This window comes from Spermophilus citellus (genome assembly GCF_964194105.1).
Source record: "Spermophilus citellus genome assembly, chromosome: 6".
Lineage (NCBI taxonomy): Eukaryota > Metazoa > Chordata > Mammalia > Rodentia > Sciuridae > Spermophilus > Spermophilus citellus.
The window spans coordinates 146,356,544-146,383,787 of record NC_138187.1 but is presented as its reverse complement, the minus strand read 5'-3'; positions in this window follow the sequence as shown (position 1 = coordinate 146,383,787).

Sequence of the window (27,244 nt, the reverse complement as noted above, 5' to 3'; positions counted from 1 at the left end):
TCCAATTTTTTAAAAAAATTATAATTTCTAATGGTTTAATTCCTTTGGTTTGATATGTGTATGTGATGTTCTAACAAACAATAATCAATTCTACATAAATTTGTATGATTTGATAATATATTTATATTAGTATGGTCTATAAAATAAATATTCTAACACAAGTTATTGCAGAGTGAATGACATGGTTTACTTAACAAACAACAACATGAGTTACTTAAATTATAATTATATAGTATATTTTGCCTCATAACACATATGAGACAACTTTTATGTTGGAATGAACTTTACAAAATGTTGCATGCATACTACTATTATATTTACAAGTATTGACAGCCTTCTGTATCAATAGGTTCTGCATCTGTGGATTTAACCAACCACACATTGAAAATATTGGGGAAATCTTGTGTCTGTGCTAAACAGGAAGGAACATTTACTTTGTTATTATTCCCTAAACAATTCAATGTAACAACTGTTGACATAGCATTAACATTGTATTAGTTATTATTAAGTGATCTAGGGATGACTAAAATATACAGGAGGATGTGGAAAGGTTACATGTAAATATTACACAATTTTATGCAAGGGACTTGAACATCTATGAACTTGGTTATCCATTGGGTCTCCTGGAACCATACCACCAAGGATACTGAGGGACAACTGTATTAGTATTAAATAGTATTAGCTTTTGTGATGGCACAAAATTAAAAAGAAATGGATAAAGAAAAAATGCAGTTATTTATTTCCTCATGTACAACAAATATTTATACAAAAATCTCTGGGTATGTTGATCTAGAGTAAATAAAAAACTATTCTAGGTAAGGGAAAAACTAAAATGATATTGAACAGAGTCTGAAAACTTCTCTCCATCTATTATAAATTAATAACAACACTTACCTGACAGAACTCGAAGAACTGGGTTGCAATAAGGTGCGCTTCAAAGTCAGTGGACGAGCTGGGAAAGCAACCATTTGTTCATGTTTTTTAAGCAACATTCTGACACTGTCTGAACTTCATTTATTTTATTTTTACCTCAAGAAGAATTTCAAAAGCTGAAAAAGAATGATACCAATTTTATAGAACTTCTGCATATAAAGGAATCTGTAACCTCTTTTGTTCACAGGGACTTTCTTTCATTGATCACAAAACTGGGTCAATTATTTCCCCTTATAGATGTCAACTGTTGAAAACTCTTTGTGGTTTTGGAGTTTGTTCTGCTATGTTAAAAATTAAAGTATGAAGTATAGATTTGGAAAAGAGGTGATTGTGCATCTACTCTAGTAAGTGGTACACTGGGAAATTGAGTGTTGGTTATAAAGATATAATTATCAATGTTTTGCCTTTATCTTTATTCTCTTTGGTAAATCATGTGTAAAATTTAAGTTAACCCCAATAGATTTGAAAGATTCACCATGAACACCAAGATTATTCAGTTACCAGCAATATTTATACTATTTTTCTTTGATTTGTTTAGAACTGAACTTATAATTCAAATGTATAAATTAAAAAAAATTACTGTTGTCTTTAGCTAATTTTTCCATAAATTATCCTGCAGACATATAAGTTTATCTGTAAAATAAAATTTTAAATATACAATTTCTAAGTTATTTGTATTTTTATACATATCAAATTTAACTCTTAAGATTTTCTAGATTGTTTCCTTTACTCCTATTAGAACAGTGAAAACAATTAAAAATAAATCCCATTTAATTTATAATAAATCCATACTTTATTGAGGGCAGAGATCCTTTTTCCATTTTCATCCAATATATCCTAAAATTGATCTTTTTTTATTACAGTAGATCCTAGTAAAAAATACCGTAGGAGGCATTTTTAAAACCCAGTTGACTGGTAAAAAATCTGAGAGAAAAAGGGTGAGAATAAGAAGTGAGTTCTCTTCATCTTCTTCATAAAAACTAGTATTGTATCAGATTCAAAGCAGAAATCTTGGAAAAGTTGGTGAGGGTTTTTCATGCATTCAAGATAGTTTTTTATTTTATATGCATCAATTAGCCATCCCTGCAAAATATGATACAGAATACATAAATTTAGTTAATTTGTTGTATGAGATATGTATATGGCATTATACTTAACAGTTATTCTTATCACTTTCCTTTCTTATAAGAACATTGTATACTGTGTGCATCTTATGTTTCATGGAGGATCTTTTATAACTCATTTATGAATATCTATTAAGTATTAATTGTTCACTCTCAGAACAAAAACTTCCATTGTGACACTGTGACTAGATGAAGTTGACAATGTCAATAATTGGTAAAACTGATATTTAAATGGTAGAACTGACAAAGCCTATTGACTAACAAGGTTGATAAGGACTTGCATTTCTTAGTTCCAAGGAAGAAATAATGAAGCTTCATATGTTAGTTATTACATTATAAATTTCATGATAGCTTGAGCTTCCTTCAGGATGTTGTCCAAGTAATAATAAAGATATCAAACTATTAGATTATTGGAAGTTTCTTTTTGAAACTTGGAAGGTTGAAGAAACCTCTGAAGCCTCTGAAGATTGAATATCATGAATTGAATGTCAATTAAGCTGTGGTGGAAGTTTTGGTGTTTACTGGTAACTTTATCAACTTAGCATTATTCCATGTACTAATAAATGGTGGTTAATTTTTTTCTCCTTTGTCTTACTTAAAATTATCTAATTGGTACACTTTACCTCATAAATATGCACACATAAATTGATAATAATAAAGAAAAATCCATTAGTGAGGCCATCCAAGTGGTTATATGACCCACATGTGGAAACCTGGCCAATTTAGGAATACTGTGCCACCAGTTGGGGAGTTCCAAAGGCATCCAGACAGCAGACGCCATGACTATCACTGAGCAACCAGGATTGCACAGAATGATCCCCACAACTAAGAACCTACTAATCTGAGTATCAACAGTGTTCAGATGGATAAACCTCAATTACAGAAAACGAACAAGAGAGCTGGTATGAGTTAGAGAAAGGACTTGGTAGGTAGACTCACAGATGGATACTAACAAGTTGTCACCATTTGGCTACATTGTAATATGTGTTTCACTTCCTTGATTTTTTTCTCATTATATATATATATATATTTTTTTTTTGGAATTATAGAATTATACAATATTCTTATCAGAGAAATTTAAGTATTTTGTTACATTTTTTAACAATACAATAAAGTGTTTTATTTAAATGTTTATAGAATACTTCATTGAAACAATAACTCCCACATTTATGCTCAGATGTTTTTTGTTTTTAATTTTCTAGTTATGGAATTTCTTTAAAGTATGTTTTTAATACTGCTTCTGTACTAACTTTTCATATTTCTTTCTCATGACATATATTATTTTTAAGAAGTACTTTAACTAAAATATTACCAACATAGGACACCATAAATATAAATTGCATTACAATTTCTATTTTCACAATGTGAATTATCAAAAGAAAATATACATCCATACAAAGACATGAGAAAAAGGTTCATACCATCTTATGTTTTTGTAATCACCAAACTGGAAATTATTAAAAGATATCTCAGCACATAGAAGTATAACTGATTGTACTGCATCTTTTTTTTTTTTTTTTCATTTCTAACTTTATTTTTTCTTTTTTTTTTTTTTGGATGTTCACAACTTTACAAAGCTCATGACAAATCATATTTCATAAATTAGAATCAGTTGGGTTATGAACTCCCATGTTTTCCCAAATACAGATTGCAGAATCACATCGGTTACACATCACATTTTTACATACTGCCATAATAGTGACTGTTGTATTCTGCTACTTTTCCTATCCTCTACTATCCCCCCTCCCCTCCCCTCCCATCTTCTCTCTCTACCCCATCTACTGTAATTCATTTCCCTCCATGTTTGTTATCCCATTCCCCTCGTAAACTCTTAAATGTAATTTTGTATAACAATGAGGGTCTCCCTCCATTTCCATGTGATTTCCCTTTTTTTTTCTCCCTTTCCCTCTCGCCTCATGTCTCTGTTTAATGCTAATCTTTTCTTCCTGCTCATCCTCCCTGTTCTGTTCTTAGTTGCTCTCATTATATCAAGGAAGACATTTGGTATTTGTTTTTTAGGGATTGGCTAGCTTCACTAAGCATAATCTGCTCTAGTGCCATCCATTTCCCTGCAAATTCCGTGATTTTGTCATTTTTTAGTGCTGCGTAATACTCCATGGTGTATAAATGCCACATTTTTTTTATCCATTCATCTATTGAAGGGCATCTGGGTTGATTCCACAGTCTAGCAATTGTGTATTGTGCTGCTATGAACATCGATGTGGCAGTATCCCTGTAGTGTGCTCTTTTAAGGTCTTCAGGAAATAGTCCGAGTAGGGCAATAGCTGGGTCAAATGGTGGTTCCATTCCCAGCTTTCCCAGGAATCTCCATACTGCTTTCCAAATTGGCCGCACCCGTTTGCAGTCCCACCAGCAGTGTACAAGAGTACCCTTTTCCCCACATCCTCGCCAACACTTGTTGTTGTTTGACTTCATCATGGCTGCCAATCTTACTGGGGTGAGGTGGTATCTTAGGGTGGTTTTGATTTGCATTTCCTTGACTGCTAGAGATGGTGAGCATTTTTTCATGTACTTGTTGATTGATTGTATGTCCTCCTCTGAGAAGTGTCTGTTCAGGTCCTTGGCCCATTTGTTAATTGGGTTATTTGTTTTCTTATTGTCTAATTTTTTGAGTTCTTTGTATACTCTGGATATTAGGGCTCTATCTGAAGTTGAGGAGTAAAAATTTGTTCCCAGGATGTAGGCTCCCTATTTACCTCTCTTATTGTTTCTCTTGCTGAGAAAAAACTTTTCAGTTTAAGAAAGTCCCATTTGTTGATTCTTGTTACTAACTCTTGTGCTATGGGTGTGCTATTAAGGAATTTTGAGCCCGTCCCCACAATCTGTAGATCGGAGCCAACTTTTTCTTCTATCAGACGGAGAGTCTCTGATTTGATATCTAGCTCCTTTATCCACTTTGAGTTGACTTTTGGGCATGGCGAGAGGAGGGGATTCAGTTTCATTTTGTTGCATATGGATTTCCAGTTTTCCCAACACCATTTGTTGAAGATGCTATCCTTTCTCCATTGCATGTTTTTAGCTCCTTTATCAAATATAAGATAGTTGTAGCTTTGTGGTTTAGTCTCTGTGTCCTCTATTCTGTACCATTGGTCCACCCGCCTGTTCTGGTACCAGTACCATGCTGTTTTTATTACTATTGCTCTGTAATATAGTTTGAAATCTGGTATCGCTATACCACCTGATTCACACTTCCTGCTTAGAATTGTTTTTGCTATTCTGGGTATTTTATTTTTCCATATGAATTTCATGATTGCTTTATCTATTTCTACAAGAAATGCCATTGGGATTTTGATTGGCATTGCATTGAACCTATAGAGAACTTTTGGTAATATCGCCATTTTGATGATGTTAGTTCTGCCTATCCATGAACAGGGTATATTTTTCCATCTTCTAAGCTCCTCTTCAATTTCTTTCTTTAGGGATCTGTAGTTTTCATTGTATAGGTCTTTCACCTCTTTTGTTAGGTTGATTCCCAAGTATTTTATTTTTTTTGAGGTTATTGTGAATGGAGTGTTTTTCCTCATTTCCGTTTCAGAAGTTTTGTCACTGATATACAGAAATGCCTTTGATTTATGTGTGTTGATTTTATATCCTGCCACTTTGCTGAATTCATTTATTAGTTCTAGTAGTTTTTTTGTAGACCGTTTTGGGTCTTCTAGGTATAGAATCATGTCATCCGCAAATAGTGATAATTTAAGTTCTTCTTTTCCTATTTTTATGCCTTTAATTTCTTTCGTCTGTCTAATTGCTCTGGCCAGTGTTTCGAGAACTATATTGAATAGAAGTGGTGATAGGGGGCATCCCTGTCTTGTTCCAGATTTTAGAGGGAATGCCTTCAATTTTTCTCCATTCAGAATGATGCTAGCCTTCGGCTTAGCATAGATAGCTTTTACAATGTCAAGGTAAGTTCCTGTTATCCCTATTTTTTCTAATGTTTTGAACATAAAGGGATGCTGTACTTTGTCAAATGCTTTTTCTGCGTCTATCGAGATGATCATATGGTTCTTATCTTTAAGCCTATTGATGTGGTGGATAACATTTATTGATTTCCGTATATTGAACCATCCTTGCATCCCAGGGATGAATCCTACTTGATCATGGTGCACAATTTTTTTGATATGTCTTTGTATCCGATTTGCCAGAATTTTATTGAGGATTTTTGCATCTAGGTTCATTAGAGATATTGGTCTGTAGTTTTCTTTCTTTGAGGTGTCTTTGTCTGGTTTCGGAATCAGGGTGATGTTGGCCTCATAGAATGAATTTGGAAGAGCTCCCTCTTTTTCTATTTCCTGAAATAACTTGAAAAGTATTGGTATTAATTCTTCTTTAAAGGTTTTGTAGAACTCCGCTGTATACCCATCCGGTCCTGGGCTTTTCTTGGTTGGAAGTTTTTTGATTGCTTCTTCTATTTCATCTATCGATATTGGTCTGTTTAAGTTGTGAGTTTCCTCCTGACTCAGTCTGGGCAAATCATATGACTTAAGGAATTTATCGATGTCTTCACTTTCTTCTATCTTATTGGAATATAGGTTTTCAAAATAATTTCTAATTGTTTTCTGTATTTCTGAAGCGTCTGTTGTAATATTGCCTTTTTCATCCCGTATGTTAGTGATTTGTGTTCTCTCTCTTCTTCTCTTCGTTAGTATGGCTAGGGGTCTGTCGATCTTATTTATTTTTTCAAAGAACCAACTTTTTGTTTTGTTAATTTTTTCAATAGTTTCTTTTGTTTCAATTTCATTGATTTCTGCTCTGATTTTGATTAGTTCTTGCCTTCTGCTACATTTGCTATTGTTTTGCTCTTCCTTTTCTAGGGCTTTGAGATGAAGTGTGAGCTCATTTATTTCTTGGTTTTTCCTTTTTTTGAGGAATGACCTCCAGGCGATGAATTTCCCTCTTAAAACTGCTTTCATTGTGTCCCATAGATTCCGATATGTTGTGTCTGTATTTTCATTTATCTCTAAGAATTTTTTGATTTCCTCCTTTATGTCTTCTGTAACCCATTGATCATTCAGTAACGTATTGTTCATTGTCCATGTGATGTAGGATTTTTCCTTCCTTCTTTTATCATTGATTTCCAGTTTCATTCCATTATGATCAGATAAAATGCATGGTATTATCTCAATCCCTTTATATTTACCGAGGGTTGCCCTATGGCATAATATATGATCTATTTTTGAGAAGGTTCCATGTGCTGCTGAGAAAAAAGTATATCCACTTGATGATGGTTGATATATTCTATATATGTCAGTTAAGTCTAGGTTATTGATAGTGATATTGAGGTCAATAGTTTCTTTATTCAACTTTTGTTTGGAGGATCTGTCCAATGGTGAGAGAGGTGTGTTGAAGTCACCCATGATTATTGTGTTGTGGTCTATTTGATTCTTGAACTTGAGGAGAGTTTGTTTCATGAACGTCGCAGCGCCATTATTTGGTGCATAAATATTGATAATTGTTATGTCTTGTTGGTGAATGGTTCCTTTTAACAGTATATAATGTCCTTCCTTATCCCTTTTGATTAGCTTAGTCTTGAAGTCGATTTTATTCGATATGAGAATGGCCACGCCTGCTTGCTTACGAGGACCGTGTGCTTAGTATATTTTTTCCCAACCTTTTACCTTGAGTCTGTGTATGTCTTTTCCAATCAGATGAGTCTCCTGGATGCAACATATTGTTGGATTTGTTTTTTTAATCCATGTTACCAGCCTATGTCGCTTTATTGGAGAGTTTAAGCCATTAACGTTTAGAGTTACTATTGATATATGGTTTGTACTTCCTGCCATGTTTGATTATTTATCTTTTTTTTTTCCCCCTAATTTAGTTTATTTCTCCATGGTTAGCTTTCCCCCCTTCCTCTGTCTTTACCGAGGCACTTCCCGCTGATGGTTTTGGTTATTGTTTTCCATTTCTTCCTCGTGTAGAGTTTTGCTCAAGACGCTTTGCAATGCTGGTTTTCTGGCTACAAATTCTTTTAGCTTTTGTTTATCATGAAAGATTTTTATTTCATTGTCGTATCTGAAGCTTAATTTTGCTGGATACAGAATTCTTGGTTGGCATCCATTGTCTTTCAGTGTTTGAAATACGTTGTTCCAGGATCTTCTCGCTTTCAGCGTCTGTGATGAAAAATCCGTTGTCAGCCTTATTGGTTTACCCCTAAATGTAATCTGTCTCTTTTCTCTTGTAGCTTTTAATATTTTATTTTTGTTCTGTATATTGGATAGCTTCATAACAATGTGTCTTGGCGTTGGTCTACTGTGATTTTTTGTGCTCGGTGTCCTGTATGCATCTACAATTTGTATATCTGTTTCCTTTTTTATTTCTGAAAGTTTTCTGTAATTATCTCATTCAGCAGGTTATTCATTCCCTTGGCATGAATCTCTGTGCCTTCCTCTATCCCGATGACTCGTAAGTTTGGTTTTTTTAAGTTATCCAAAATCTCTTGGATGTTTTTCTCGTGATTTTTTACCAGCCTATCTGAGTTGGCTAGACTCTTTTCAAGTTGATATATTTTGTCTTCATTATCTGACGTTCTGGCTTCTACTTGCTCCACTCTGTTAGTGATACTCTCGATTGAGTTTTTAATTTGGTTTATCGTTTCCTTCATTTCTAGAATTATTGTTTGATTTTTTTTAATAATCTCTATCTCCTGATAAAGATGTTTAACTTCTTCTTTTATCTGTTTTTGTAATTCCTTTTCAATGTGATCTTTAAGGTTCCTTTCCATCTGTCTAAGGTATTCCTTGAGTTCTTTATATGGCCATTTTTCTGATGACTCCAGGTCCTCCTGAATATTTAGGCTGTCCTGCATTGTTTGTACTCCTTTTCTTCCTTGCTTTTTTATGCTCATGATACTTCTTATTCTGTTTGACTGCTGAGTTACTGTTTACTCTTATAAATTTATTTGATGCTTGGGAGGAGAGGTATTAGAGGGGAAGGGAAGAAGTCACTAAAGAGAGTGAGTGCAGGCAGGTGGGGTTCAAGAGAGGGGGAATAAGAAAGTTGAAAAGAAATGAATAGACAAAAGAAAAAAGTGAGAAGAAAGAGAGAAAAAACGAAAAAATAAAAATTTAAAACAAACAAAAAAATTATAATGGTATTAAAAAATGGAAATTAAAGTTTAAAAAAATAGTAATAATAATAGAATAAAAAGAATTAAAAAAATGAAACCATTGATAAGAAAGTTAAAGAACAACAACAACGTCAACTACAAAAAGTGAAAATAAAAAAAAAAAACTAATAATAATCATTAAAAAAAAATAATAATAATAATAAATGCAGTCATAGAGCTCGATTAACTTCTCTTCCAGTAGGTGGAGCTATGCCCACTGGGCCAGGCTTCTCCTCTTGATAGGTGGGAACCAATCACTGTGCCTCAGCTCTTCTTCCCATACTGTGCGAGTCTCCAGTCCTGAGTGCCTAGGTCTTTCTCTTGTGGTTCCTCAATCCAGGCCCCACTCGCCTGTGATGCTTACCACATTACTGGCTACACGCCGGGTCTACTGCTCCTGGGAGCCCTGTTTTCAAGGATGCCTGGGCACACCCTTTCTGTTTTCCTCCCTCGGACCCTACGTTTGTAGGGCTTGGGGCTGAGGACCCCCAGCGATTTTGTTTGCCCTCAGGTAGCAACTCCCCTGGTAGCTGGTGCAAGGGACCTCTGTTGTCAGCCCTGGTGGGAGCGATAACCGCGCTCTTGGGCGCCACGCTTGTTCACGACCTTAGCAGCGCCGCCGCGGCCTCCGCTGCTCCTCGGCCTGGTGCCTAGCTCCCAGGGCCCAATCGGCTGCCGCCGCGGCTCTCCAACCCCCTCCTCCAGAGCACGGGTCCCCTCGCAGGGGGGTGCCCAACGACCCCAGAGCAGGCTCTGCCCCAAGGTGCAGCAGGGAACAGGCGACCGAGGTGCTTGAGGCCGTGGTCCAGCCTTCAGAGGACAGGGCTCGGCACGCAGCCCAGTTCCAGTCTCTAGATGTGGCTGCTGGACAGTGTAGACAGGGCCATCAAGGCAGCATGCCGAAAGCAAATGGCGGCTCCCGCGGAGTAGATTTTCGGCCCGAAACCCCAGCCCAGCCAACAATTTCAGTCCATTAACTCTCCCTGTATATACAATATTCAAAACAAAACAAAAAAAAAAGGCGGGGTGTACTGAGCTTTCTTTGCCTCAGGTACTTAAGATCCACTGCTGATTACCCATTCAGCTTCTCTGCAGGGAGCAAAGTGAAAGAGGAAGCATATGGGCGCAAAGCGCCCGCGGCTCTGAACAGGAAAGCGTCTGGGAGCCAAGCGTCTCTTTTTCAATCTTTTTGTTTTTTTTCTGCTGCTTGGCCGGGTGGTCCACTACAGACTAATGGTGAAAGGAGCTCTAACAAGCTGTGCAAAGTCTCTATTAAAGCCGCTACTCTGAGCACCAGTTTCAGCAGTTCAGCAACCCCCGTACGCAGCCCAGTTCGCTATTTCATAAAGGCTTGGTTAGATTCCCTTCACGTCGCCTCCTGAGCTGGGTGGGCGGGGGGGCTGTTTGCTGTGCAGGTGGGGACCCTTATCGCCGCGCTGGGCCCAGCCGCCGGGGGCCGTTTGCAGAACCGGGCAGGCGCTGGCGGCCGTTTGGCGGCGGCTGGCAGGGAGACTGAACCTCTGCACCGCGTGGCCAAGATTCACTCATCTGGGACAAACTGTCACCTCTCATAAACTTACTGATTCCCGGCAGGTCTCCTTTCCACGGAATTTTGCTAGAGGTTCCTCCGTAGGTAGATTCTAGGTGTATTAATGGGTCTTTTGATCGCGTTACTGTGGAGATCCTGAAAATACTGCTTCCTCCCCGGCCGCCATGTTGGGTCCCTCTCATTATATATATTTTTAATTACCTGAAAATATTGCTGACTTGGCAGGAGCTTTGAGCTTGTGCATAGAAAGATTAATTGCTCCCCTCTGCTCTCTCATTAATCCAATCTACATATCCCCTTCCTAGACAAAAGGAATGTCATGGAGACCAGTGAAATGAGTTTGTCTCTCTGGTGTTTTCCTTTTTGCATTTTGCATTGAAGAAGTTGTAGCAAAGAAGACACCCTGCTTCTTCATTGATTTGATTAGTTCTAGCAGTATATTCCCATTTCTTGCATAATTCTTTAAAATTGAATATCTAGCTTCATACAAGGGATTATTAAAATCATTAACATAATTAAGAATATATAATTTAGTAAATAAATTATATATACACTCAATTTTAGGCAGAAACTCAAAATAAATGTCTACAAAATATATGTTTCAATTGTCTCATGACAAATTAATTTGTTGATACAAAGACTGTATGTTATGGCTTGGATATGAGGTGTCCCCCAGAAGCTTATGTGTGAGAAATGAACCAGATCTGATAACTTAATCCCATCAGTGAATGAATCACCTGATGGGATTAAGTGGTGGATTAAGGTAGGTGGGGTGTGGCTAGAGGTGGGACATTGGGTCATAGGTTTCGGTGTGTATTTGTATCTGGCCAATAGAGATCTCTCTCTCTTGCTTCTTGATCACTATGTGAGCTGCTTCCTACTGTCTCACTCTTCCACCATGATGTTCACCCTTACCTCAAATCCCTAGGAATGGGGCTGGCCTTCTATGGACTAAGATCTCTGAAACCATGAGCCCTCAAATAAACTTTTCCTCCTCTATAATTGTTCTGGTTTTGTCTTTTAGTCACAGTGGCAAAGAAGCTGACCAAAACACTGTGTTTACCATTCTCTTGTTTCATTGTATTCATCCATTAATTCATTCACAATACTTTAAGAACAACTGTTGTGCCCCAGTCACTAAGTTAGAAACTAGAATATTCTTGCAACATAGTAAGCACACAATAAACATTAATTGACTAAACTCATACTATAATAGAATAAATACTTGCTGCTTCTCATTTTGCATACTATCAAGGAAGACAGATATTCTTTAAATCATCACAGTATTATATAGATAATTTTATAAATAAGTGCTTTGAAGTAGAGGAACATGGTGACATGAGGACATAAAATGAAGAAATCTGATTTCTAGAAGATCCAGAGATCATTAAAAAAAAAATCTCTACTTCAAAGGTGAAACCAGAACTGAGAGCTGATATGTAAGAAACAGCATGAGTTGAGGGAAGAAGGCCAGTATGTCAGGTACCAAGAGAAAGTGTTCAAATACTATATAACACAGTTGAAGAACAAGACAAACAGGAAATTTGGTTATGAACAGGGAAGTTCCTAATTATAGAGTAAACTTGTATAAAATACACTGGTGCAAAGCACACCCGTAATCCCGGCGGTTCAAAGGGCTAAGGCAGCCTCAGCAAAAAGCAAGGCGCTAAGCAACTCTAAATAAAATACAAAATGGGGATGGGGATGTGGATAAGTGGTTGAGGGCCCCTGAGTTCAATCCCTGGTTCCCACCCCCAAAAAAGCCACTGACTCACTCCTGCTTACAAAGGGTCACCAAGAGTGGTGAACAAGGAAGTAGTCTCTGTGAGCTCCTCAACAGCTTGTCACCTTGTTCTTGTTCCTTTTTAAGGCCTCAAAAGTGAAATGTTGAAGCACAAAATAAGACTCTATGACAGTTTTTGGTACTGAAATAATGGCTAATGCTTGATATAACACTTGATCATATGTTTTATATCAAAATATGATAATTTAGGATCAGAAAAATATGTGGATTATTGATATGTGCAAAATCCAATGCTACTACATTTTTGTATCAATATTGGTGAAATCTACATTAGAAATATGTGTAAGATAATCACAGACTATGTTAGGAGACAGACAAGGAATTTTCAGTAAACAAATATGATAAATGTCTTGGTAACTCTGTTAACATTTTATATCTCATCTCTTTGTTTTTCTAAAGCCTTCATAAATTTTGATTGTGAAGCCAGACCCAATATAGCTCCATCAATTACAATCTCTCCGACTGTGAAAATATTATCCTTTTCTTTAGCCTCAGTTTATACATTAGGACTGTAGGAACATGATAGTATCTGTGTGATCAGCTGCTGCCAATCTCAAGTAACTCAACATAGTAGGATCAATGTGAGGCTCATGGTCTGAATTTTCTCCCCCAGGGACTCAGAGAACAACCCTGCTTCTAAATTGAGTCTTCACTTTGAGACTTCAAGATTACTCTACCACCTCTCATATTGTCAAATGGTATGAAGAGAGGAGAATTGGTGATTTCATTTTTGTGACTATTTTGGACAAAAAGTGAAACTAAGACATCTCCACTTACAATTCATTGGGATGATCCACTTCTACTAATGGACCTTGATTCAAGAGTAAACTGAGAATTTTAGCTTCAGACTATAAGCCATTTCACTAAAGAAATTCCACTTTACAGAGGGGAGTGTGAATATATACTGATAGACCACCCATTTCTGCCACTAAACCTTATTAATTTGTGATGAGGATAAAGTGAATGCTATAATATGGAATAGAAATGTCCTACAAAGGTTTGGGCCCTAGTCTGTGGCACTATTGGCAGGAGATGGAACCTATATGAGGTGGGACCTAGTGAAAGAAAGTTTATTTAAACCCTTAACCCATTCTGATATTTTTTTAATAATTATTTTTATTTATTTAGGCTTCTGGGTTTTCATGAGGTAAATAGAACTTCTCTTCCATGTGCTCCTGCAATGATGTACTGTGCCACCACAGATGCAAAGCAACAGGGCAAAGAAACCATGGGTTGAAACTTCTAAAACCATGACACAAAATAAACCTTTCCTCTTTACAACTTGATTTCCTCAGGTATTTCGTTGTAGTTACAGCAAGCTAACATAATGAAATAATGTGTCTAAGGTAATTTAGAGTAATATCTATCACATAAATGTAATACATGTTAACATTTGATGTTACTATTATGTTTTTATATTTTAACTCTTCAATGAAGGCCATTTCTAATATCAAATTAGTTAAAGCAAATTTACTCATTTTTTTTTTTTACAAAAGAGTCCTAGCAGTTTTAATGATTTGTTAGGGTTTAGATATGAGGTGTCTCTCAAAAGTTCATGTATGGAACAATAAAAGAAATTTCAGAGTTGGACTAGTTGGATTATAAGAGCCCTGACTGGATTAATATGTTAATCCACTTGAATGGATTAACTAGGTGGATAACAATAGGCAGGTAGGGTGTAGCTGGAGTAGATAGGTCATTGGGAGCATACCTTGAGGTACTTATTTTGTCTCTGATCTGCTGTCTTTGTCTCTGTCTCTCTCTTTCTGAGCTATTTTCTTCTCCACACCCTTCCATCTTGATGTTCTGTCTTATCTCTGGTTCAGAGAAATGGAGTCTGTGGACTGAAAGCTTTGAAACTATGAGTAACAAATAAACTTTTCCTCCACTAAATTGTTCTTGTCAGGTCTTTTGGTCACAGCAGCGAAAAAATCTACTAAAGCATGACCAAAACAAAATATGGCAAAAAAAAGGCATGTATATTTAAAAAAGGAGAACAAAATTTAGCATGATCCCCAGAATTACAATTAGTGTTTTATTAAATTCTATACAGCACATTTTATTACAATGTCATATTCATAGAGTAATAATTCTGTAAAAAATCATGCAGAACTTATTTTACCTTAGTAAATGGGCGTATAAATGCATATTCAGGGGGGACCCAACATGGCGGCCGGCGAAGGGGCAGCACTTTCAATGCCTCCGCCGTAACGGGATCAGAGAGACTCATCAATACACCTACATGCGTCCTGCTGAGAAACTTCTAGCAAAATTCCGCTGAAAGGAGACCTGCCGGGAACTAGTAAGTTTAATTGGAGGTGTCAGCTTGTCCCAGACGACTGAATCTCGGCAACGCAGAGCAGGGGCACAGTCCCGCAGGCTGCCGCCAAATGGCTGCTGCCCACACGTTGCAGTGAACATAGGAGCGGGCGCTGCCTGCCTGGGCCCACGCCAGCCCAGCTCAGTGAACCGCCGCTGGCCACTGCCCACACATAGCAGCAAACTTAGGAATGGGAGCTGCCTGCCTGGGCCCACGCTAGCCCGGCTCTTTGAAGTATTGCCGGCCGCCGCCAGGCGGCTGCTGCCCACACGTTGCAGCGAACATAGGAGTGGGCGCTGACCGCCTGGGCCCCCGTTGGCCCGGCTCTGAGAACCGCCGCTGGCCGCTGCCCACACGTCACAGTGAACTTAGGAACGGGTGCCGCCTGCCTGGGCCCACGACGGCCCGGCTCTGTGAACAGCCGCCGGAAGCCGCCGGACAGCCACTGCCCACACGTTGCAGCAAATGTGAGAGCAGGTGCTGCCTGCCTGGGCCCCCGCCAGCCCAGCGCTGTTAGCTGCCACTGGCCGCGGCCGGACGGCCACGGCCCACACGTTGCAGCGAGCTTAGAAGTGGGCGCTGCCTGCCTGGGCCCACGTCAGCCCGGCTCTGTAAACCGCCGCCGGCCGCTGCCCACACGTTGCAGCTATCTTAGGAGCGGGCGCTGCCTGCCTGGGCCCCCGCCGGCCCACCTCTGTGAACCGCCACCGGCTGCCGCCAAGTGGCCACTGCCCACACGTTGCAGTGAGTATGGAAGCGGGCGCTGCCTGCCCGGCCCCCGCCGGAGAAACTTGGCCTGGTGGGCATAGCTCCATCTACTGGAAGAACAGTTAATCGAACTCTAGGACTGCATTTATAATTTTTTTTTTTTGCTGTCTTTTTAAATGTTTTTTTAATCCATTTTATTTTATTTTATTTTATTCTATTTTTTAATTTCATTTTTCATTTCTATTATTATTATTTTTATTTAAATCTTTTTAATTTTCTATTTTTTTTCTTTCCTTCTTTTCTTCTGTCTTTACATCTCTTTTCAATTTTCTTATTCCCCATTCCTTGAATTCCACCTGCTTACTCTCATTCTCTTTGTGACTTCCTCCCTTCCCTTCTAATACCTTTCTTCCCAAGCATCAAATAAATTTATAGGAGTAAACAGTAACTCAGCAGTCAAACAGAACAAGAAGCAACATGAGCACCATGAAAAAGCAAGGAAGAAAAGGAGTGCAAACAATGCAGGGCAGCCTAAATATTCAGGAGGATATAGAGTCATCAGAAAAACGGTCATATAAAGAACTCAAGCAACATCTTAGACAGATGGAACGGAACCTTAAAGAGGATACGAGACAGCAAATTCAAGCAGCGAAAGAACACATTGAGAATGAATTACATAAACAGATAAAAGAAGAAGTTAAGCATCTTTATCAGGAGATAGAGATTATAAAAAAGAATTAAACAATAATCTTAGAAATGAAGGAAATTATTAACCAAATTAAAAACTCAAATGACAGTATCACTAATATAGTGGAGCAAGTAGAAGCCAGAACGTCAGATAATGAAGACAAAATATATCATCTTGAAAAGAGTCTAGCCAACTCAGAAAGGCTGGTAAAAAGTCACGAGAAAAACATCCAAGAGTTATGAAATAACATAAAAAAAAACAAATTTAAGAGTCATCGGGATAGAGGAAGGGATAGAGATTCAAACCAAGGGAATGAGTAACCTGCTAAATGAAATAATTACAGAAAACTTTCCAGAAATAAAAAAGGAAACAGATATACAAATTGTAGATGCATACAAGACACCGAGCATACAAAATCACAGTAGACCAACGCCAAGACACATTGTTATGAAGCTATCCAATATACAGAACAAAAATAAAATATTAAAAGCTACAAGAGAAAAGAGGCAGATTACATTCAGGGGTAAACCAATAAGGTTAACAATGGATTTTTCATCACAGACGCTGAAAGCGAGAAGATCCTGGAACAACGTATTTCAAACACTGAAAGACAATGGATACCAACCAAGAATTCTGTATCCAGCAAAATTAAGCTTCAGGCATGACAACGAAATAAAAATCTTTCATGATAAACAAAAGCTAAAAGAATTTGCAGCCAGAAAGCCAGCATTGCAAAGAATCTTGAGCAAAACACTACAGGAGGAAGAAATGAATAACAATAACGAAAGCCAACAGTGGGTAGTACCTCAGTAAGGACAGACGGTGGGGGGAAAGCTAACCATGGAGAAACAAACAAAATTTAAAAAAAAAGAGATAAATAATCAAACATGGCTGGAATTACAAAACATACATCAATAGTAACACTAAATGTTAATGGTTTAAACTCTCCAATAAAGCGACATAGGCTGGTAACATGGATTAAAAAAACATATCCAACAATATGCTGCCTCCAGGAGACACATCTGACTGGAAAAGACATACACAGGCTGAAGGTAAAAGGTTGGGAAAAAATATACCACGCACACAGTCCTCACAAGCAAGCAGGGGTGGCCATCCTCATATCGAATAAAATCGACTTCAAGACTAAATTAATCCAAAGGGATAAGGAAGGACATTATATACTGTTAAAAGGAACCATTCACCAACAAGATATAACAATTATCAATATTTATGCATCAAATAATGGTGCTGCGACGTTCATAAAACAAATTCTCCTCAAGTTCAAGAATCAAATAGACCACACCTCTCTCACCATTGGACAGATCCTCCAAACAAAAGTTGAATAAAGAAACTATAGAACTCAATATCACAATTAATAACCTAGACTTAACTGACATATATAGAATATATCAACCATCTTCAAGTGGATATATTTTTTTCTCAGCAGCACATGGATCCTTCTCAAAAATAGACCATACATTATGCCATAGGGCAACCCTTAATAAATATAAAGGGGTGGAGATAATACCATGCACTTTATCCGATCATAGTGGAATGAAACTGGAAACCAATGATAAAAGAAGGAAGGGAAAATCCTATATCACATGGAAAATGAACAATATGTTACTGAATGATCAATGGGTTACAGAAGACATAAAGGAGGAAATCAAAAAATTCTTAGAGATAAATGAAAATACAGACACAACATATCGGAATCTATGGGACACAATGAGGGCAGTTTTAAGAGGGAAATTCATCGCCTGGAGGTCACTCCTCAAAAAAAAGAAAAACCAACAAATAAATGAGCTCACACTTCATCTCAAAGCCCTAGAAAAGGAAGAACAAAACAACAAGAAATGCAGCAGAAGGCAAGAAATAATTAAAATCAGAGCAGAAATCAACGAAATTGAAATGAAAGAAACTATTGAAAAAATTAACAAAACTAAAAGTTGGTTCTTCGAAAAAATAAATAAGATTGACAGACCCTTAGCCATGCTAACAAACAGAAGAAGAGAGAGAACTCAAATCACTAACATATGGGATGAAAAAGGCAATATCACAACAGATGCTACAGAAATACAGAAGACAATTAGAAATTATTTTGAAAACCTATATTCCTATAAAATAGAGGATAGCGAAGACATCGATAAATTTCTTAAGACATATGATTTGCCCAGACAGTCAGGAGGATACACACAATTTGAACAGATCTCAATAGACGCAGAAAAAGCATTCGACAAAGTACAGCATCCCTTTATGTTCAAAACATTAGAAAACCTAGGGATAACAGGAACTTACCTTAACATTGTAAAAGCTATCTAGGCTAAGCCTCAGGTTAGCATCATTCTGAATGGAGAAAAATTGAAGGCATTCCCTCTAAAATCTGGAACAAGACAGGGATGCCCTCTATCACCACTGCTATTCAATATAGTTCTCGAAACACTGGCCAGAGCAATTAGACAGACGAAAGAAATTAAAGGCATATAAATTGCAAAAGAAGAACTTAAATTATCACTATTTGCGGATGACATGACTCTATACCTAAAAGACCCAAAAGGGTCTACAAAAAAACTACTAGAACTAATAAATGAATTCAGCAAAGTGGCAGGATATAAAATCAACGCGCATAAATCAAAGGCATTTCTGTCTATCAGCGACAAAACTTCTGAAATGGAAATGAGGAAAAACACTCCATTCACAATATCCTCAAGAAAAATAAAATACTTGGGAATCAACCTAACAAAAGAGGTGAAAGATTTATACAATGAAAACTGCAGAACCCTAAAGAGAGAAGTAGAAGAAGGTCTTAGAAGATGGAAAAATATACCCTATTCATGGATAGGCAGAACCAACATCATCAAAATGGCGATATTACCAAAAGTTCTCTATAGGTTTAATGCAATGCCAATCAAAATCCCAATGGCACTTCTTGTAGAAATAGATAAAGCAATCATGAAATTCATATTGAAAAATAAAAGACCCAGAATAGCAAAAGAAATACTAAGCAGGAAGTGTGAATCAGGCAGTATTGCGATACCAGACTTCAAACTATATTACAGAGCAATAGTAACAAAAACAACATGGTACTGGTACCAAAACAGGCGGGTGGACCAATGGTACAGAATAGAGGACACAGAGACTAATCCACAAAGTTACAACTATCTTATATTTGATAAAGGGGCTAAAAGCATGCAATGGAGGAAGGATAGCATCTTCAACAAATGGTGTTGGGAAAACTGGAAATCCATATGCAACAAAATGAAACTAAATCCTCTCCTCTCACCATGCACAAAAGTTAATTCAAAATGGATCAAAGACCTTGATATCAAATCAGAGACTCTGCATCTGATAGAAGAAAAAGTTGTCCCCGATCTACATATTGTAGGGTCGGGCTCCAAATTCCTTAATAGGACACCCATAGCACAAGAGTTAATAACAAGAATCAACAAATGGGACTTACTTAAACTAAAAAGTTTTTTCACAGCAAGAGAAACAATAAGAGAGGTAAATAGGGAGCCTACATCCTGGGAACAAATTTTTACTCCTCACACTTTAGATAGAGCCCTAATATCCAGAGTATACAAAGAACTCAAAAAATTAGACAAAAAGATAACAAATAACCCAATCAACAAATGGGCCAAGGACCTAAACAGACACTTCTCATAGGAGGACATACAATTAATCAACAAGTACATGAAAAAATGCTCACCATCTCTACCAGTCAGAGAAATGCAAATCAAAACCACCCTAAGATACCATCTCACTCCAGTAAGATTGGCAGCCATTATGAAGTCAAACAACAACAAATGCTGGCAAGGATGTGGGGAAAAGGGTACTCTTGCACATTGCTCCTGGGACTGCAAATTGGTTTAGCCACTTTGGAAAGCAGTATGGAGATTCCTGGGAAAGCTGGGAATGGAACCACCATTTGACCCAGCTATTGCCCTTCTCAGACTATTCCCTGAAGACCTTAAAAGAGCGTACTGCAGGGATACTGCCACATCAATGTTCATAGCAGCACAATTCACAATAGCTAGACTGTGGAAACAACCCGGATGCCCTTCAATGGATGAATGGATTAAAAAATGTGGCATCTATTCACCATGGAATATTACACAGCACTAAAAAATGACAAAATCATGGAATTCGCAGGGAAATGGATGGCACTAGAGCAGATTATGCTTAGTGAAGCTAGCCAATCCCTAAAAAACAAATACCAAATGTCTTCTTTGATATAATGAGAGCAACTAAGAATAGAGCAGGGAGGAAGAGCAGGAAGAAAAGATTAACATTAAACAGAGACATGAAGGGGGAGGGAAAGGGATAGAAAAGGGGAATTGCATGGAAATGGAGGGAGACCCTCATTGTTATACAAAATTACATATAAGAGGCTGTGAGGGGAATGGGAAAATAAACCAGGAGAGAAATGATTTACAGTAGATGGGGTAGATAGAGAAGATGGGAGGGGAGGGGAGGGGGGATAGTATAGGATAGGAAAGGTAGCAGAATACAACAGTTACTAGTATGGCATTATGTAAAAATATGGATGTGTAACTGATATGATTTTGCAATCTGTGTTTGGGGTAAAAATGGGAGTTCATAACTCACTTGAAGCTTATGTATGAAATATGATATGTCAGGAGCTTTGTAATGTTTTGAGCAACCAATAAAAAATGCATATTCATCATATATGCAGAAAATATACGATGAATATGCAGATACATTTCTTTACTTTATTAAATCTAGTTTTTGAAAATGAAGAATTTCAAAGTTTTGTATTAGAACATATTCACATACCATAAAGCACTATTCAGAAAATTGAATGAAAATTAAATAATAATTTGAGTTACTAAATGTAAATGGGACTTATGAGCCAAATTCTGAATAATACATTTTCAGTCTCAGAAGCTTAAAAAATTTTTAAAATTAATTGACCTCTGTGGATTTTTGAGGTGTAGTTATACAGGGGATTAGGGTGTATTTATGCATTGCTATTAGTTATGTAACCGCCTGTGTAACCTGATGCTTCTGAAAGCTCTAAATTAAAACTGTCATGAAGGAAGTATTGGCTTATCATTTACTGTTAAGGATTTAGGGTTTTTTTTAACCAACAAGTATATATTTTTGATGGATATAACTTATTATGGAATAGAAAATTGAACAGAATTTTGGCCTATTCTTTACAGTTGCTATTTGAAGAAAACAAAACTTCTGAATTGAGTTCCCTGATATCCAAATGCCTTGATTTGTTACTATACTTATGGAGAGGGTTTGGATATAAGGTAGTCCTCAAAAGCTCTTGCACTAATGCAGAAATATTCTGAGGTGAAATAATTAGATTAGGAGAGCTGTAACTATATTGGCCCATCCTTATTTGAATGAATTAACTGGGTGGAAATAGAAGAGAGGGCTTTATGAGTGGAGATGGGTCACCAGGGGAGCACCTGGAAGGGTTTATCTTCCTTGCAGGCCCTTCCTCCCTCACTGCTTTCTGGTTTCCATGGGCAGAGAAGCTTCCCTCAACCATACCTTTCTGCCATATTGTTCTGCCTCACCTTGGGCCCAGTACAATGGAGTTGGTCAACCATGAACTAAATCTTTTATAACTCTAAGCTTAAACTTTTTCTCCTTTAAGTTATTCTTGTCTGGTATTTTGGTCACAGTGCTTGGAAGCTGACTAATGCAGTGGGTATATATATTGGGACTTTTTTGTGTGTGTGCTGTTGTTGTTTGAAAATGTTCTTTTTCTAAGACTGCAAAGAATGCATTCTTTGTGCTTTGCTTCCCACAACATTCATGTCTTTAAATTTTTTATTTTCTATAATATCCAAAGTACAATTTTTATTATTATAGGCAAAATTAGAATGCTTATCATTAAACTGAACTGTTTCCAATGAACATTTACATCTCCTATCTTAAGCCAAGCTTTGTCTTGGTCCAAACAATCAAAGAATTGATTCTTTAGCTAAGGCTGTAAATAGACTGACTTCCTGTTTAAATATAATTTATATCCTTTATTCAGTTAAAAATATCTGCAATTTTAATCTGTGTAATGTGTAATTGACAACCAACTAACTTTAACAGAAATAATTTTTTTTCTCAATGAAGCTTTTTATTGAGATAATTTTTCTGACTGAGTAAATCTTTCAGGACTAAAATTCACCTTAAAGAACAATTCATAATTATAAAACATAGATGTGGTCATGAGAAATTCAACAAATTTGTCCATCGATAATCTGTATTTTTATAAACTGACACAAAATTAAAGAGAGTTTGATTTCAGATTTGGAGGGTTTGATTCTAAACTCATTTCTACACTTGTCTGATCATCCATCCTTAAGCAAAACCTGATCAATAGCTGAGGTCATAGTATCATAAAATAGTAAGGCAGATGAATGTGTCTTGTTAGATTTCCTTGTAAGATACCATTTTTAGTTCATACATTTAAGTATGAGAACTTGCTTGTTTTCTGCATTTTTAAAACACAATAGAAACAACAAAACATTAATACAGTTAACATTCTTTAAATGTCTACCGTGCATACTTAAAACTGAGTATTTCTAAGCATATTACATTGTACAATGAGTTTGGCTACCAAATTATTTGTGTAGTAATACTAAAAGACATTAATAATATATGAACTTCTAAATTATCATATCTAAATTTCTAGTTAGAAAAATGTGTTTTCTGGGGTTATTTAATATGAACCTGACCAATAATTTGTGAGATGAGTTTCCTTTTATTAAAAGGAAAGTAAGACTCAAACTTGTTCAAACACTTTGAGATATAATGCAGTTATTTAATTACAATCATGAGCATATAAAGTGTAATAATTTGTATATGACATGTCTCCCCAAAGTTCCAGTTAATGAAAGAATGTTAAGAGGTAAAATGATTGTATTAGGAGAACTGTAATCTATTCCAACCATCCTAGTTTGAATGGATACATTGGATGATGACAGTTACCTGTGGGTAGTTGGGACATGATTGGATAATGTGGCAGCATCACTAGTAGCATACCTTACCTTGGGTTCAGAACAATGGAATCAGCCATGTATGGACTGAGAACTCTGAAACCAAAACCATGAGCCCCAAATGAACTTCCTCCTCTAAGTTGTTCTTTTTTTTTTTTTTTTTTTTTTGAGAGAGTGAGAGAGGAGAGAGAGAGAGAGAGATCTAAGTTGTTCTTGATGGGTATTTTGGTAACAGCAATGCAAAACTTGATTAAAATAAATATATACCATTTGTTCCAATTTTTGCTTCTTTTTTTTCCAGATCCATCTATTTTTACAAAAATAAAACTAATAATGTTAATAATGAATGTAAATGTCATTACTTAATTTATTTTCTCAATATAATAGATTTATTTAGATACAGAATATTATAATTTAAGAAACTTATAGCAAAAGCTAAAATTAAAATTCTTTTTTTATTTAAAAGTTTTGTCATAGTCCATAGTTGATACTTAACATTTTTTTCTAAATTTCCACTACCAAAAATGGTTTTCATACAGTAAGAACCAAATTATTCTATGTGTGTGTGTGTGTGTGTGTGTGTGTGTGTGTGTGTTTAAATATTACAGCAAATGTCACCAAAACCCAGAGGGGAAAAGTAGGTCAAACACTAAGATTATTTTCCTTACATACTTTGAGTAAAATACTTGGGAGAATTCTGATCTATTTTTACATATGTGGCCATGGACCTGCCAATCACAAAATAGTAATAGCACCAGACTAAATGAACTGTAAATCTACTGTTAGAGGCATTCTGGTATACTGCCGAATCAACCCCATCACATTTCAGTGGGCAGACTAAGTCAATACATCACAACAGATGGATGCACAAAGGCGATCATGAGAGTAAGCTAAGAACAAAAGACTCAATATAATTGGAATTATTTTGTGGTAAGTTCCAAAGCATGAACAAAAATTCACATAGTAAAAACACTATATCTCCAACACTATGAAAAAAAAAACTACAAGAAGTTTTATTCTTCAGTAGTAGACGTGTATTTACCAATGGAAACAATATTTTGCCATTTGAAAGTAATAGGGTTTTTGATCATATGTTAAGATGTTTTTTAAATTACAAGAAGTGATATAAAAATAGCTAATTCAATTATTGTTAATAGGAAATCAGCAAATATGGAATGTGAGAAGTTATGGATTTGTTTCATAAGTAATTGTTGAGAGCATGAATGTTTCTCTAGTTTACAAATAAAGACTTAGTTGAAACATAAAAAGGCTTTTCATATAATGTCCTTAAACAGGACTTTAAATAGCCTAATCATGATAGAGGTTTGTAAATTCAATAAGATTATAGAGAATTCATTAACCTTCCTCAAGTTGTAGTCATAGGTGTTTATTTATTCAGTAGAGTTAAAGCAAGTGCTAATTCACCTACATTTATACTGTTTTCACTATAAAGTGATAAGATAAAGAATAAAAGATGTAATTGAGCAGATGCTGAAAAGAAATTTCCTTTGATTTTAGTTTTCTATAGCTCCAAGATATTTACTTTGGAGGTTCTTCTTTTTGTAAAATAGTGTTTTCTTCCATCTTTTCAATTTTAATAACTATTCGTTTAGTTTCACTTTCAGGATAGTAAGTGCCACTTCCCACTTACCAGTGGCAACCTGATAGACTCCACAGATCCACTTTTCAGTAAAACCAGTAATGCTTGTGACAACTAGAAACATGCACAGAATACTGCATTCTTCAAAAGCACTACAAGAGTGGATGCTAAATGTCCTCACTGCAAAAATTATAACTATGAAGTAATGCAATTTTAAAATAGTGATTTAATCATCTCACCTTGTGTGTGCAACACTTACATATTTCAAAATATAACATTGTGAATGGTAAATACATATTACTTTATTTACCAATTTAAACAAAAATAGAGAGAAATTAAAGTTTCCATGAATTGTTCTATGGGCATAAAGCAAACAAAGAAACATTTCTCGAGAAAATCTACTGAAATTCTATAGCAATATCCAGAGGTTTTGGCATTTGAGCCATGACTTGCTCCTTTCCTTCTATCAACACCGCCCCCCCCCCACACACACACCCCTCGCATCTTGGCTACATGGAAGTTCTGCTCTAAGTTAGTACAGTGTGGTTAACAAGAAAAATCCCTCTCTCCTCTCATCTCAGTCAGAGGTAATTTTGTCTCACTGGGGAGTAGGGGAGCAGAACTTCAGCATATTTCATCCTTTCCAACTTTAAGCAAGAAAGGTTAAATTTCTAATGAGTGTAGCCAAACATCCTGGGCCCCATTCCTCTGTCCAGCTTTTGCCTATCAAACTGATGCATTTCCCCAGGTACACAGGTACAAATGCCCTTCAATTTATGATGGAATTACTTCTCAATAAATCCATCATTATGGGAGATATATCAAAAATGCGTTTGCTAGACCTAAACACCATAGCTCAGCAACACAGTACCCCATGGAAGAGCTGTTGTTCCCCCTCATGGATCATGTGGCAAAGAGTTGCTGCCCACTGCAGCTCCCAACATCTTAGGAGAGATGGCACCACCTTATCACTATCTGGTAAAAGATCAAGATAAAATCTGAAGTGCAGTTCCTACTTGTCATGAGAGAGAAGAGATATCCCTGTCCAAGGAGTTCCCAGAGAGGAGGAAGCAATCAACTCAATATTACTGGGGTTCTTGATGTACATGATGGAAAAAAAAAATTTCAGCACGAGCCAGATAAAGGCATAGACAGGGATTTATGGAGGAAGGTAAACATTTAAGGGAGAATATGGGCTATCTCAAGAGTGGAAAGCCTGGCCTTAGGCTGGGGAGTCTAATATTTATAGAAGGACTGTCATTAGGGGCTGGACTCAGGTGGAACCACAGTGGAATTGCACAATTTTGTTCCAGTTTTCTCTATGCTTGTGCATTTTCCTCATTTTACAAGGGCATGCATGGGCCAAGGGCCTGTTGTTCAATATTTATAACTGTGCTTTCTGCATCTTAATACTTCATGGACATTTTCTTTAACATTCAGTTTATCTCACTCTTTATCCTACATCCCTATCTCATCCTAAATATGTAGTTTGGGAATTATCATAAGGTTGAAAAATCCTAAATTGGACCCTGGACATTGTACTGGATCTCTAATTGCCCTTGTGGCTCAGAGAGGAAAGCTTTTGAGACTAGAGAGACCTTTTTACCCCAGACTAATGACTTGCAGATTTTGTACAGGGACAGCTTCAAATCTCTTCCAAAGACCTTAACTTTATTAAAAATAAAGGGAAGTTATATTGAAGCCTCCAAATATTTTTATAAAATTTCTTTTCTTAATATAAAGCAGCAAGGCAAAATATAGGCAAGCTAATTTTCCAGAAAGAATCAGGAAAGGAAGTAACTAAAAAGAGTCCTTCATGGTTCAGAACCAATGCTGATAAATTAGTAGAGATAGACTCCAAAGATTGCTAAAATTTAGTTTTGAAATGATTTCCGTTTTCTATTCCAGAGTCCCTCGTGGAATAGAAACTCTAATATATTAAGTATTTATGTTTCCACGGGCTCCTCTGGGTTGTGACATTTTTCCTACAGACTTTGTTTTTGATGACTTTGACCATTTTGAGGAGTACTGGTTAGATATATTTTACAGTGTCCCTGTTTTGGAGTGTTTTCGAAGTTTCCATAATGATTAGGTTAATGTTATGGTTTTATAAGAAGAATATCACAGAGGTCAAGAGATGTTTTCATCACAGCCTTTTAAGGGCACATACTGTTATTATGATTTATAATGTTTGGTGTTGACCTTGTTCCCCCTGCTAAGTAGTGCTTTTTAAGTTTCTCCACTTTAAGGTTACTCTTTTACTTCCCATTTTATAGACTGTACTCTTTGGAAGGAATTCACTGTGCTTAGTGCACACGTAGAAGATGTGAAGCTACAAAAGCTTATTTTGAAAGGAATTATCTACCATCTTAACAGCTATAAAGCTTTCAGTAGAAGATTTCTTTACTTACTGGAATC